This window comes from Dermacentor silvarum, chromosome 3 (genome assembly GCF_013339745.2).
Source record: "Dermacentor silvarum isolate Dsil-2018 chromosome 3, BIME_Dsil_1.4, whole genome shotgun sequence".
NCBI lineage: Eukaryota > Metazoa > Arthropoda > Arachnida > Ixodida > Ixodidae > Dermacentor > Dermacentor silvarum.
In genome coordinates, this window is record NC_051156.1 from 105,609,204 (window position 1) to 105,622,338 (window position 13,135).

The 13,135-nt window shown below is 43.7% G+C and overlaps 1 pseudogene; it reads right to left on the minus strand.

The window, feature by feature from the left end:
- The window catches only part of LOC119444648 (2,4-dienoyl-CoA reductase [(3E)-enoyl-CoA-producing], mitochondrial-like), a 63,750-nt pseudogene that overhangs the window by 18,003 nt on the left and 32,612 nt on the right, over positions 1–13,135 (minus strand).

Here is a 13,135-nt window from a genome sequence, read left to right on the forward strand (position 1 = left end):
AATGAAGGGAAGGAATCCACACTGAAAGAGCACAGCGCTCACGTGGCCACAAAATCAAGCCCCGGACGACGACACTAAAGCAACAGTTTGAAGCAACAAGAAAAGTCGCAGTTTCGCCCGAAAGGCCAAGCATTGGTTGCTGCAGCAAATTATCAGACAGCTATACGGGTAAGGTTAGTAGTTTTATCAGCTATATGGCCTGCTGTAAACGGACAGAAAATCAGAAAATTTTACGAAAATGCCGAAAATGAATCCTCAGTGTGTGATTACATCGCAAAGAAGTAGTCACTTAGCTCATTTTTGAGCGGATGGCTTTATTTTTGGCGTTTTTCTGAGCGCGCGCCTCGCCGCCCGACCAGCGGGAGTTGGAAGGCGTGACGTCACGACACCCTCGTCGGATAGCCAGCCGGCCAGTCGCGGTCATTCGAAGCGCGCCGACGCCGCCATCGCGAGCATGGATTCGAGTTCTGGTGCGTCTACCAGCGATGAGTACACGTCGGAAGACGAGGAACATTCCAACTTTGCAAGAAATATTACTGCTTACGGTTACGAGCCTTCCGCGTCAAGCGACGAAGAAGAGCAGGCGGCCGTGGAAGTGCCGGTCAGGTTTTTGCGAACCTTAGGGCGAAGATTTCGCTCTGCACCAGACACTTATGCAAGAATTATTGATCATTCCCTGGTGTAAATTTTCGGCAATGGCGTAATGGTGTTGCTGCCGAAGATTTACACCAGCAGCGAAGTAGAATACACTTGGTTACTGCAATATTAGCTGTTTTTGTCTGTTTGAGCTCTGCGCCACCAGGTGGCAGCACCATACAGGCCGCTCACGTTTACGGTTCCGCCCGAACGCCCCAACGCCCGCGTTTACCCGATTACCGGACAAGCTAAAGCTCTCTAATAGGCAGGTATCCAAAGTTTACGCACCTTCTCGTCTCTGGGAAATGTGTGTGACGGCGTGTCACGACCGACGATGCTGTTATAACAGCAATGTCTGGGCATTTCCTTCCGCCGCGACGAACGCGTCAATACCGAGCGACGACCGCGGGAAGCCTCATGTAAGACGCACCACCTGCGTGGAGCGCCGACGGGGATAGTGTTTCAGACGGACCACGTGCGAAGATCGCCGAAAGGGGTTAAACAAACGCTGCAAGGACCGACACCCCTGGAAACACAGCGACAGCTGTGGCCGACCTTGGTCACGGGTGGGTGTTATGACGTCAAATTTCAGCTTCTGCCGGCGGCCGCCTGGAGGCAAGGTGCAACAGAAAATCGCAAAAAAAAGATGTTTCTCGTTCTTTTTTTCAAAGCAGCTTGTTGTATTCGTCATTTTCAACAGTTAAACTTTTGTTCCGACGCAAAAAACCACCCGCCAACTTTTGTGTCCGTATCCCTTTAACAAGCACGGTAAGACGCGCGCACCGGCAAACATGAACACATCTCACTGGATGACCGCCGACACTGCTGTCAAACGCTGGCGTAAGGAAGCGCGCCAACAGCAGTGAGCGAATTCCCCGCGTGAATTCGGGAATTCCACGCGAACTACACGCTCGAGAACACAACGCACACGAAGCCATCAGCTTTATCAGCGATTATAATATATATATATATATATATATATATATATATATATATATATATATATATATATATATATATATACACGTTCGTGTTCGAATGGCCTGTTTACAGCCTTGAATCCAGGCCTGTGTTAACTATAAATGTTGTAACAGAGCCCTGATGGCTGGCGTCATTGATATGTCCGGTCGTCAGCCCAGTAAAACGTTTTATCTGAACGGCCTTTTGTAATTGGCGTTAACGAAGACATCAAAGCCTGCTGTTCACAGTCATAGCGGGGACAAGAAACAAGTACAAGTACTCCACTGCCTTAGGTACTCTGCATGTCTCGCAGTCTGGTGAGTACGCGCGTCGGATGCGATGTAAATATTGTCGCGTTAACCTAACACCTAGCCTGCCCCCTGACGCAATGCTCTGAAAACCGTACTAACGGTGCTGCTACGTTTAAAATCACGGGAAGATGGTGTATATGTACAAAAGAAATAGCATAGTTGGGCCACAAGTACAGGCAATGCATGGAGAAAAGCTGCAGAAAAGTGGCCAGCCGGAACTGAAATTAAAGCGTTATTTTGTTCTTTGCGGTTTCGCTCCGGAGTGAAAAAAAAAATCGTAACGTTCCGATTCAGTTCCGTTTCGAGCAGTAATAACGTTTCTTTTTTTTTTCGACTGTTTTCGGTTAAGTTCCGGTTCGATACCCTGCATATAACGCTCTTACGTGATCAAAAAAACCACAACAAAACTTGGAGGTCGCTTAAGCTTCGCCTTTAAGGCGGTGGTCCCACTCCGGTGGCACGAGCCCCCCGTTTTCAGTACTTTTGGAGCAACCGTGGCGGATCTTTTACTTAGGATATAAAGTTGTGGTATATACCATAAAAAGCTTAATTCTTGTAGATTCCAACTATATATAATATAAGGAAATTGATTATTGTGATTTAGAAATAAATGTTCAAGAACAAGCATGAGATACATGGTTTTTGCGAACTGTGTCTCAGTTGTGACCATATTTAGAAGAAACTACCGCACTCACTGCATTGCGGCTTGCTCTGTAGCTTTAGGACATATTTATCTAGTTCCTAGACGTAGCAAATTAATTTTTAATTTTTACTGTTTGGATAATTTGCTTTTGAAAATTGCCAAATATTGCAATCTTCTGTTGTAAACAGCCCGGCAACTACATGCTCAAAGAAGCTAAATTTTGGATAAAGTAGAGTTCAAGGAATTTCCATTTAGGACACAAAATTTCATTCATGTAACTTTATTAGTTTTAAAGCGCAGCTTCGCAGCTTTATTACCTTCCCGCAAAACTGGGCAAAAATAAAACCAGAATTCTAAATATTGCTTATTTTCGGCCGCATTATTAGGAAAACTAATAAAGTTACACGAATGAAGTTTTGCCTCCTAAATGGAAATACCTTGATCTGTACTTTATCCAAAATTTAGCTTCCTTGAGCATGTAGTTGCCGGGCTGTTTACAACAGAAGATTGAAATATTTGGCGATTTTCAAAAGCAAATTATCCAAAAAGTAAAAATTTTAAATTAATTTCGTACGTCTAGGAACTAGATAAATATGTCCTAAAGCTACAGAGCAAGCTGCAATGCAGTAAGTGCGGTAGTTTCTTCTAAATATGGTCACAACTGAGACACAGTTCGCAAAAACCATGTATCTCATGCTTGTTCTTGAACATTTATTTCTAATCACACCAATCAATTTTCTTATATTATATATAGTTGGAATCTACAAGAATTAAGCTTTTTATGGTTTATACGACAACTTCATATCCTAAGTAGAAGAGCCGCCACGGTTGCTCCAAAAGTACTGAAAACGGGGGGATCCGCTGGAGTGGGACCGCCGCCTTAAGAGCAGAACGCGATAGCGTTATCGGGACCCGTTCGCATCGCACCGTTCGCATACGGCAAGTAGGCTTCATTCACTGCAACACTGAACGTGGGAAAGTCAGCTTACAAAGACCAAGCTTACACCGATTCCCTTAAAGTCGGCTTCACTTTTAAACTGAAATGCATTGCTAGAAAGACGTTTTTCCAGGGGCAATATAAGTGGTCTTATATTAAAATGTGAAGGCCCTAGCACCTTTTTTTATTTTAATAATTGTTTGCTATTGCCCCGACGCGCGCAGGTCTGGTAGAAATGTTTGAGTTTCCTCGTAGCAGAATTAGGTTTTCTCGTACATTCAAATTACAATCCGACGCCGATTGATAAACAATCCGACGGCGAATTCGACGCCGAATGGTAAAGTCGTACTTTACCATTTTTCTGTTGGATTTAACTGTGAGAAATTCAATTTTTATTCACTAAAACCTTGCACCGCGTGGAGGGCCTGCGCGGTCGATGTGGTTGGATTATTTTCTCCGCCACCCGCGATCACACGCCGGTTGCCGACGCCATATTTTCTGCTACACGGGGCCCTAAACGCTATCGCGTTAAATGTCGCAGTTTCGCCCGAAATGCGAAGCATCGATTGCGATAGCAAATTAGCGGACAGCTATACGAAGTAAGGATAGTAGTTTCATCCGCCGTATAAACTTGTGAACATATAGGCATACTAACTAAATTAACAAGCCCGGTGTCCGGCGCCCACAAGCAAACATGAACGCATCTCACTCGACGACCACGAAAACTCACTGTCAGAAGGCTGTACTGAGTAAGAGCGGCAGAAGCAGCGAGCAAATTGACCTTCGTGCCACCGCTCGCAACAACACGAACTAATCCGCGAACACAGGGAGGCGAACCCCCGCTGCAGATGTCTTTCACAATACAGCTACCCATGCGGGCGCGCGCAGAGTAAACCGCCCCACCCCCCATCCCTCCCCCCCCCCCTCCGGGGCCTTGCGGCCCGGCGGGCGCAAGGAGCCTCTGGCCGCGCGCAGAGTAGAATGCTCCCCCCCCCCTCTAGTAGAATAATATATGTGTTTCAGTGTTGTGAATAAACGTATGACGATGGTATTGTCACAAAATGGTAATGCTGCTTGGCATGCTCAAATCTTGTCATTCAGGGTATTTTATTTTAATCCGTAAAAGCTGAACCATATGCTTGTCCGGGTCATCCTTGATATATGCGAAGGAGTCCAATCAGTTTATTAAAATCATTTCTACGCATTCCTTGCGACACTGATACCGAGCACATTTTATTGTGATAGCAATTATATGGCCACTCCTAGCGGATTTCTGTTGTCATCGCCGCCATGAGGTTCCGCATGAGCTCCAACGGCGATGAAATCGTCGCCGCACACCGTATGCTGTATGTGCGAGTGAAAGTGCGCGAGGGACGCGCGCTTTCACGGAGAGCGAGCGCAAGGCGGAGAGCAAACGCGACTTCTTCCGTCGCGCGAATAGCTGTGGGGGGCGGGAGGGAAGGCGACGTTTAGCTGCAGCACCAAATTGGTATTTATATAAAAACGTTGCGAGGCGAAAAGGTGTAAAGACTTCCGACACTGCTCGACGAGTGTTATATCCTTACTCCGTATAGCTATCTACTAATTTGCTATTGCAATTGATGCTTCGCCTTTCGGGTGAAACTGCGACATTTTTTCGTCGTGCTGAATATCCTCGATTCGCTCATTTTTGATTGTTTGTTTGCTTGTTTCTTTTGTAACCATTTTTCGTGCTGAATCTTAAACAACAAATTCCTGACTCAGATGTCTCTCGAGCGCACAGGTTAGGATCCTACACTGATAAAAAGACTCGACCAATTATCATCAAGTTTTCGTCGTCTAAAGTCAGGGATGCAGTCTGGGCGCAGGAACATGAGCTCAAAGGGACTGGTGTATCAGCTAGTGAAGATTTTCGCAGAGCTACGCGAAACTCAAAGAGGAAACTAACAGAATTTGCAAAGGTAGCAAGGCAGCCGTACTCGCTTTGCATAAATAAACTGATCATGAATAAAAAAAGGTACGTTTACTGCGCAATAACTGACAGCGCACGCGAAACTGATTTGCCACGATCGGCAGATACGCAAGATAGCGCAGCCTCTTCACGTGCTGGCACTTCTAGTGCATCATAGCTATGTCTGCCTAGATCCCGCGCAAAGAATGCCTCTATTTTCCTTTCAAATGTCCGGAGTATCCTGAATAAGCGCGTTGAGTTGTCTTCTACTATTGATTCATGTTCTGTTGATATGGTTGGTCTGACGAAGACCTGGCTGTCTGCAAAAGTAAAAAAAAAAGAAATTTTGGACTGTGAGAAGTGCTACAAATTTTACCGATGTGATCGTGATTACCGGTCTGGTGGTGGTGTTCTGTTGGCGGTTGCCGATACGCTTGCTTCTCATGTCATTCCAATTGTAAGTTCACTTGAACTTGTGTATGTACGCGTGCTCATTGATTTTCGCAAAATAATTTTTTGTCTCTGTTATCGGCCACCAACTGCATCACTGTCCTTCTGTAATGACCTGCACGATGCTGTCAATCATCTGTTCGCCAGATACCCAAAATCGCCCCTCTTCATACTTCACGACTTCAATTTTCCAGACATCAGGTGGGAAAGAGCCCCGGTTTCCTTAACACACAACTCAGCTGAAAGCAAAAAATTTTTAACGTTTTGTCACGACTTCAACTTAACTCGGCTCATTCACTTTCTCACTCGCATAACTTCCACTTCTGCTAACATTCTAGCTACGAATTACACCACATTTAGCTTCCTGCTTAACTCATTCACAGGGAATTAGCGACCACTCCTAATTCACTTCACTCTACGGGCACGGGTTTCCAACAAAAAAGAAACCAGGGTCATCCAAGACTACAGTAAAGCAGACATCATTGGAATGAATAGGGAACTGCAGGCCTTTGCTGATTGTTTTTTTTTTTCATGGTTTTGAGCAGCGATCGGTTGAGGACAACTGGTTGCTTTATAAAAACAAACTCTTGTCTCTAATTGATCGCTTTGTACCTAAAAGAAAACTTTCATCGAGTCCTCACTCTCTGTGGTTTCATAACACGTTAAAGCGCATGCGCAACAAAAAGAAGCGGATATTTCGATGCGCAAAGCTAACACAGCCAGAACAGACCACACGTCTTGCTATCAAAACCAAGAATTATGCACTGCGCTTTCCAAAGCAAATAAGGAATTCTTTGATAAAACTCTTCCTTTGCTACTGCTTTCTAACCCCGTAAATTTTGGAGTATTATTAACACTTCTAAAAGGACACACATTCAATTAATCCAATCTAATGTTCCAGTAGTTCAAAGCAAATGCTGCAATGTTCTAAACAATGTGTTTGTTACTCATTTTAATGAGTAACACCCCCCCCCGCTCTTAATGAGAGCACCCCCACAGTGTTTCCACAAATACCAAAAACCAACTTCTTACCAATGGATCCCATCGCTATTGATGCAATTGGTGTCGAAAGGCTTATTGTCAATTTAAAAGTGTCTTCATCGGCCGGCCCAGATTGTATCTCATCAAAAATGATGAAGTGAACACAAGTTAATTCTTCATCGATATAGTCAAAGCTTTTTGAACAGTCATTACAGGTGTCTACACTGCCCTCTGACTGGAAGATAGGGAAGGTGGTCCCTGTGCATAAATCTGGTAATTTACATTCCCAGAATAATTACCATCCCATATCATTAACATCCATTCCAGTAAAAATTTTAGAGCATATAATATACTCGCACCTCATCGAATTGCTTGAGTCTAATTCCTTCTTCAGTATTTATCAGCATGTATTCCGTAAAGCAGTTTCGTGCATAACGCAATTGCTATGTTTTACCAATGACTTATTTATTAACGCAGATCATGACTTTGATACTGATTGCCTACATTTAGATTTTGCAAAAGCACTTAACTCCATCTCACACAACCTACTTATCTTCAAGCTTAATCAACGTAACATAGACCCCAGTGTACTTGCATGGTTTAAGGAATTTCTCTCTAACCGTAGCCAGTATGTGACAGCTAATGACTTTTGTTCACCTAATTCCCCCGTAACGTCTGGTGTTCCGCAAGGGTCCGTTTTGGGCCCTCTACTTTTCTTGATTTATATTAATGACCTTCCTACTTGCCTTTCTTTCTCAACTGTCCGACTGTTTGCAGATGACTGTGTAGTTTACCAGAAAATTACTAACCATGCTGATTATATCAATAGGCAAGACAATCTAGATAGGGTATTGGAATGGTGCAATCAATGGCTCATGACACTTAATACAACTAAATGTAAAAGCAAGCGAGTTTCTCGCCACGCTATTACACATTGTCCGCCTACTTACTCCCTCAATAATATTCCATTACCATCTGTTGACAGTTATAAATACCTTGGTGTTCACATTTCTTCTAATCTTTCGTGGAATACGCATATCGAATATGTAACTAACAACGCGAATCGCATGCTTGGCTATCTGCGTCGAAATTTTTTTGATGCCCCATCGTCCCTGAAGTTAACACTTTACAAAACCTTGGTACGTTCTAAGTTAGAGTACGCATGCGCCATATGGGATCCTACTCAGACCACCCTCATTCAAACTCTTGAAGCCATTCAGAGCCGCGCAGCACGTTTCATTTTATCAAATTATTCACGTCATTCCAGTGTCACGTCTAAGAAAACCCTAAACCTTTCGTTGCATCGAAAGTCATCTCGCCTTAATTTTTTTCACAAACTCTATTATAACAATGATTTAAAGGACATTCTGTTTCATCCACCTCATTATATCTCTTCAAGGACCGATCATTACTTCAAGGTTGGTCTACCGCCTTGTCGCACAAAATTGTGTAATGACTCTTTTGTTCCTCGAACAAGCGTCGGATGGAACCACCTTCCCTCCACAATCGCAAGCATAACCGATGACCAAGAGTTCAAGATCGCTTTACAAAATGCCTTGTAATATTTTGTTATTAGTTGCACGTCTTGTCATTTTTTTCCCACTCCTTTCTGTAGTGCCTTTGGGCCCTGAAAGTATTTTCAATAAACAAACAAATAAATAAATAAATAAAGGTGTATCCCCAGTGTTTGTTATAAACTTTTTTATATGACAATAGATTTCTAAACGAACAGTCCCTTCGTTCTCTGACATTTACTTCGGCGGCGGCTCCGCGGAAAACAGGCGAATGCATGTCGAAACGTGAATACATAAAGCAGGATACAATTTCGCCATCCGTGCGGCGGCCGCATCTTTCCGTTGCCCTAGAGAAGCGCGACGCAGTGAAGCGAACTTACGGGCCAGCACCCAGGGACGTGGTGGATGCCTCAACAGAAAACACATTTTTCTCGCCTAAAACAAAAATTACTCCGATCATGCTTTCAGAAATAAATCTATTTTGTGCATCCTTAGTTACCAACCGCATTACCAATCTACATGTGCCTGAACATTAGGCATTTCACTCATTTTTCAATGTATGCACCTCTTCCAGTTCGAAACTACTCGCCCATCGACTACAACACTTCTTTGACACATTTACTGCTAACTATCCTGCCAAATGATGCAGTTGTATTGTGTCTGTAGAACTTGTAGAATTTTGTGAAGATAATCAAAATTGGCACATAATCGCAGTATTGCTTCACCACAGCACACTGTGCGAGACAAAGTAGCGGCCGTCAATGGAAAAGAATAAGAGAGTGCAATTCTTTCTCTAGCAACCAGCAGATTTTTAGGGCACTCCGTGTAATACTGTATTTTTGGGTGGTCTTTCGCAACCTAGGTTTCGCCCACCACGACAACATTCAAATCACTGTAAGAGATAGAAAAAAAAAGATTTTCTTGCAAAAATAGTCTACGAGGTCAAATAGTGCACCAAAATGTTTGACCACAATGTTTTCGAATAGATCTGAAGAAGGCCGGGCGCGTGGGACGTTTGGCGCAGAATGACCCTCTTTGCTTCATTGCACGCATTTTGTAGGTCCTCGCTCAGATTGTTCCGGGCCTCTTCAATGAAAGAAAAATTTGCCCGAGGCTAGGATCGAGCCCTGGCCTCCAAACGCAGCAGCCCGACACCTCAACCTTTAGGCAAAGCAATAAAAAAAATGAAAAGGAAAAATACAGATAACAAATTTTAACGAAATAAAACAATGTTAGCCCAATGCACGTTGACCTCGGCGACTAAATATTCATTTATGTCATAAGTGGTTCTACTTTCAGGAGCCAGTCTACATCTCTCATGTCAACAGCAACTAGCTGTTTGAGACGACTGGTGCATGCACCACATTGCATAGTTACAATGTTGCTGCATAGCATGAGCTAGAACAAGGGCACGCACGCCAGATTTATTTAGGCCACAAACACAGGAATGGAACACGCAAATAGTAGCTAAACTTGTCGTCTTTCGAGTGCCGCACAGCAACAGGTTGCTTAGAAGAGGCACATCTGGCACCCGTAGTTGGCCATCATCATCAGTTAAAATCGCAATCAGGGCACTGCTCAGATGTGATCACTATGGGGGGAAAAAAACATGCAACGTTTCAGTGACCAATAAGAGTGGGGGGGGGAGGTTCCTGTCTTCAGGGAAACTTAGTCCGACAGCCCACTTTTCCTTGTGGGTTTATAGTAATGCCAAGTTACACCCAGTAAATAAGGTCGCAGCAGCCCATGATAAAATAAAGGACAGAATGCAGCCAACAGTAAAAATATATTTTTTTTTATTTCTCTAACAAATATAGTTCTAGATAAGGCACAAGTTCCCGTTGTTTGAAACCCCCCATTGTTAAACAAAACAGACAAAGAGTACCCACAGCAACAGCTACAACTTTTGAACAGAGTTTATACTAGCACAGCATTAGAGAATAACAAAACAGAACCATAGTTTCCTGCATGTCAAATACATAAAGCCCAGGTTCTGTTCTACAAATTACTGAATGCAAATAATACCCTAAATTCAAAGTACAAAACACGCGGCTGCCACGTGGTCATGACTTTCCCCAAACCAGTCATTCTTAGGCAATGCAAAACCTTTCTTACCCTCTTTCTCGCTATCTTTCTATCACACAAATTAACATGTCATAATTGGGCTAAAAAGGCTCTTGCTTTACTTAAGGTTGTTTCCTTCATAGGTATGTAGCCTAACTCTTGCCAAGTTTTTAAACTGCAGCAATTTTTCTACAATTTGACGCAAGAACAAAAGTTGCTGACAGCCCAAGAATGCAGTTGCAAATACACTGCTCTCCGACTCAAACATAATTTGCGCACACGCACCAACAAACCACCTTCGCTTGTTTCTATGTTGCCAGAGCGGAGGCGAACGTCTCGGGAATTATGTTTCAGCGCACAGAGACGCAGAAGGCAAGCACAATGCTATTTTGTGGCTGGAGCTTGTACTCAATGCCTAAGCTGTCGCCAAGTATATAGAGTTCAATAAAAAAAAAAGACCTTAGCAGACCTTATACCTAAGGAGCACATTTCACAACTCCAGTCAAACCATGAATAATCATGAACCCTTGGCACGCCTGATGGCAGCCTCGATGACTTTCCTCTGGTCCTTCGGTACGTCAGAAAGGCTGTTGAACACACTGGCATTGTAGTTTAGGTGACCCCCATCCATTCGAATAACCTGCAGACAAGAGAGAAATTTGGACATTCTAGGTGTTAAGCCAACGATGCATGCACAGAATTTAACAATGATCTATTGAATGCAGCAGTGAGGCACAATATAACAAAATCTGAAGAAGTGACTAAAGCCCCTGCATGATATTTTCTGCCAGCCAGGTCAAGTACCGCCAACCTCCTCTCTCCCTTGGTGCATCATCCTCGCTTTTTCTATCCACTTCCTGTGTAGAACAGAATGCCACCATATTCCTCCTGTGCACAAAGCGGCGATGCGGACGGAGCCTTACCACAAATAAATTCTTTCTTCTTCCTGTGCACAATAGAAGTACTACCATGTTCTTCCCATCCAGAGGCGCGCCTGGAGCAACGAGCACTCACTACACTCTGCTCAGCTCACTGCAGTTTCTTGCACGGTGTTGTCTAGAAAAAAGTTTCTTTCGTTTGATGCCATCTGGACATTGCTTATGATGTAACGGAACACGTAGAAATGACTGAACTGTGAATGAGACTGTCATGAGCAAGAGTAAACAATACTCTCTGTGTCTTGCACTTTTGGCACAAAGAAAAGGGAAATAAAGATTCTCTCTGAGCTCACACGCACCAGTGCTGGCACAAGAAATATAAGGCATGAGGCCATATCATCCTCGTCTCCACCACATTCAGTTGTGTCTCATGCTGCCTTGCAACCCATAATCAACCGATGGCCACAACAGCACGTCCCAGATATGAACACCAGTGGTGCAATTCTTTGCGATTAGAAGTGCTTTTGAGTTCACAGTGCTGCAGCTATGATGTTGCGAAACCGTTGGACAGCCCAGCATTCTTGGTTTGTTTCACACGTGTTAGGTACAGGTAAAACCAAACACTAGCCAAGTGCTATGCCTCAGGAGTGAGTGCATGTTTGTGCGACTGTGTGTGCGTGCTTCGATAGTGCTTGGTGTTGCGAGGTCAGAGCATGTTTAGAAAGCCACATGTTAGAAGGACCAGTGTTGGCAAGCGCTTTTAAGCTTTATAAATATTTTTACCGCTATTCCCATGGCACGCACAACAGCAGCTCCTGCTATTGCAACATCAACATTCCAGAATGGGAGACACATTTATCTTGTTTTTAGGTAAATACAGGTTTTCTTGCAGCATTTTTTGAGCAGCGAGTGCCATTATCAGAAACAGTCCAAAGTGGGTACGATTCATACGGTTATCATTGCTCCGAGATGCTGCATGTTACAAACAACCACCATCAGTCCACAGAAAGCAAACATTATAAAACTAGACACACTTTGTTCTTTCCAAAATTCACCGTATTCCAGCCTGATTGATACTGTCTGCTAAAAATGGCTTTATTCAATGCAATGCAGTGATGCTTTTCTTCTCCTATGGTCATGTTTGACTAGTGGCACAGCGAACAGCACTTTTCGTCGAGCAACCGATAGCACAGCACTGTCATAGCTAGTTTACAAAGACAGTTCATGATGTGACTTCGCATGAAGGCACAAAGCGTCAAATTTGTGAGCCATAAGAACGTGTATGCATAGTTTTGGTCTACCTGCACGGATCACAACTCACAGCCATCTCCTACAACTGACTTGCTACGGCATGGAATAACACGGGTGACAGAAGCTTCTGGTGTTAAAAGGATGCACTGCAGAAGTGGGTCGAAGCTCGGGCAACCTATCTGAAGATGGTGGCGCCAGAACAATGAATGCCGCTGCTTAACAAAACTGCTGAAGGCGTGTCAAACAAGGAGCTTTAGAAGAGATGGTGCAAAGACAAGGTTTGGAATGAAGAGAAGGAAGGTCTCAGTACTTGATACCTCAGAGTAAACTTGTATCTTTATCCTCTATTCTTGTCAGGTTCTTAGTTCGCTACATGCAGAACTTGAACGCATTTATTTACAGCTTAACTAAAAGGGCCTGCCTGAAGCACCTACATGCAAATCATGAATAACCATTTTGAATGGCTATCTATGGCACCTTGCAAGGAATTTGATAGCAAAAGGCTTCTTCAAGAGCACAAAATAAAGTAGAAACTACTCGTTCATACATTTGAGAAAAGAGCGCAAGAGACAACATACTA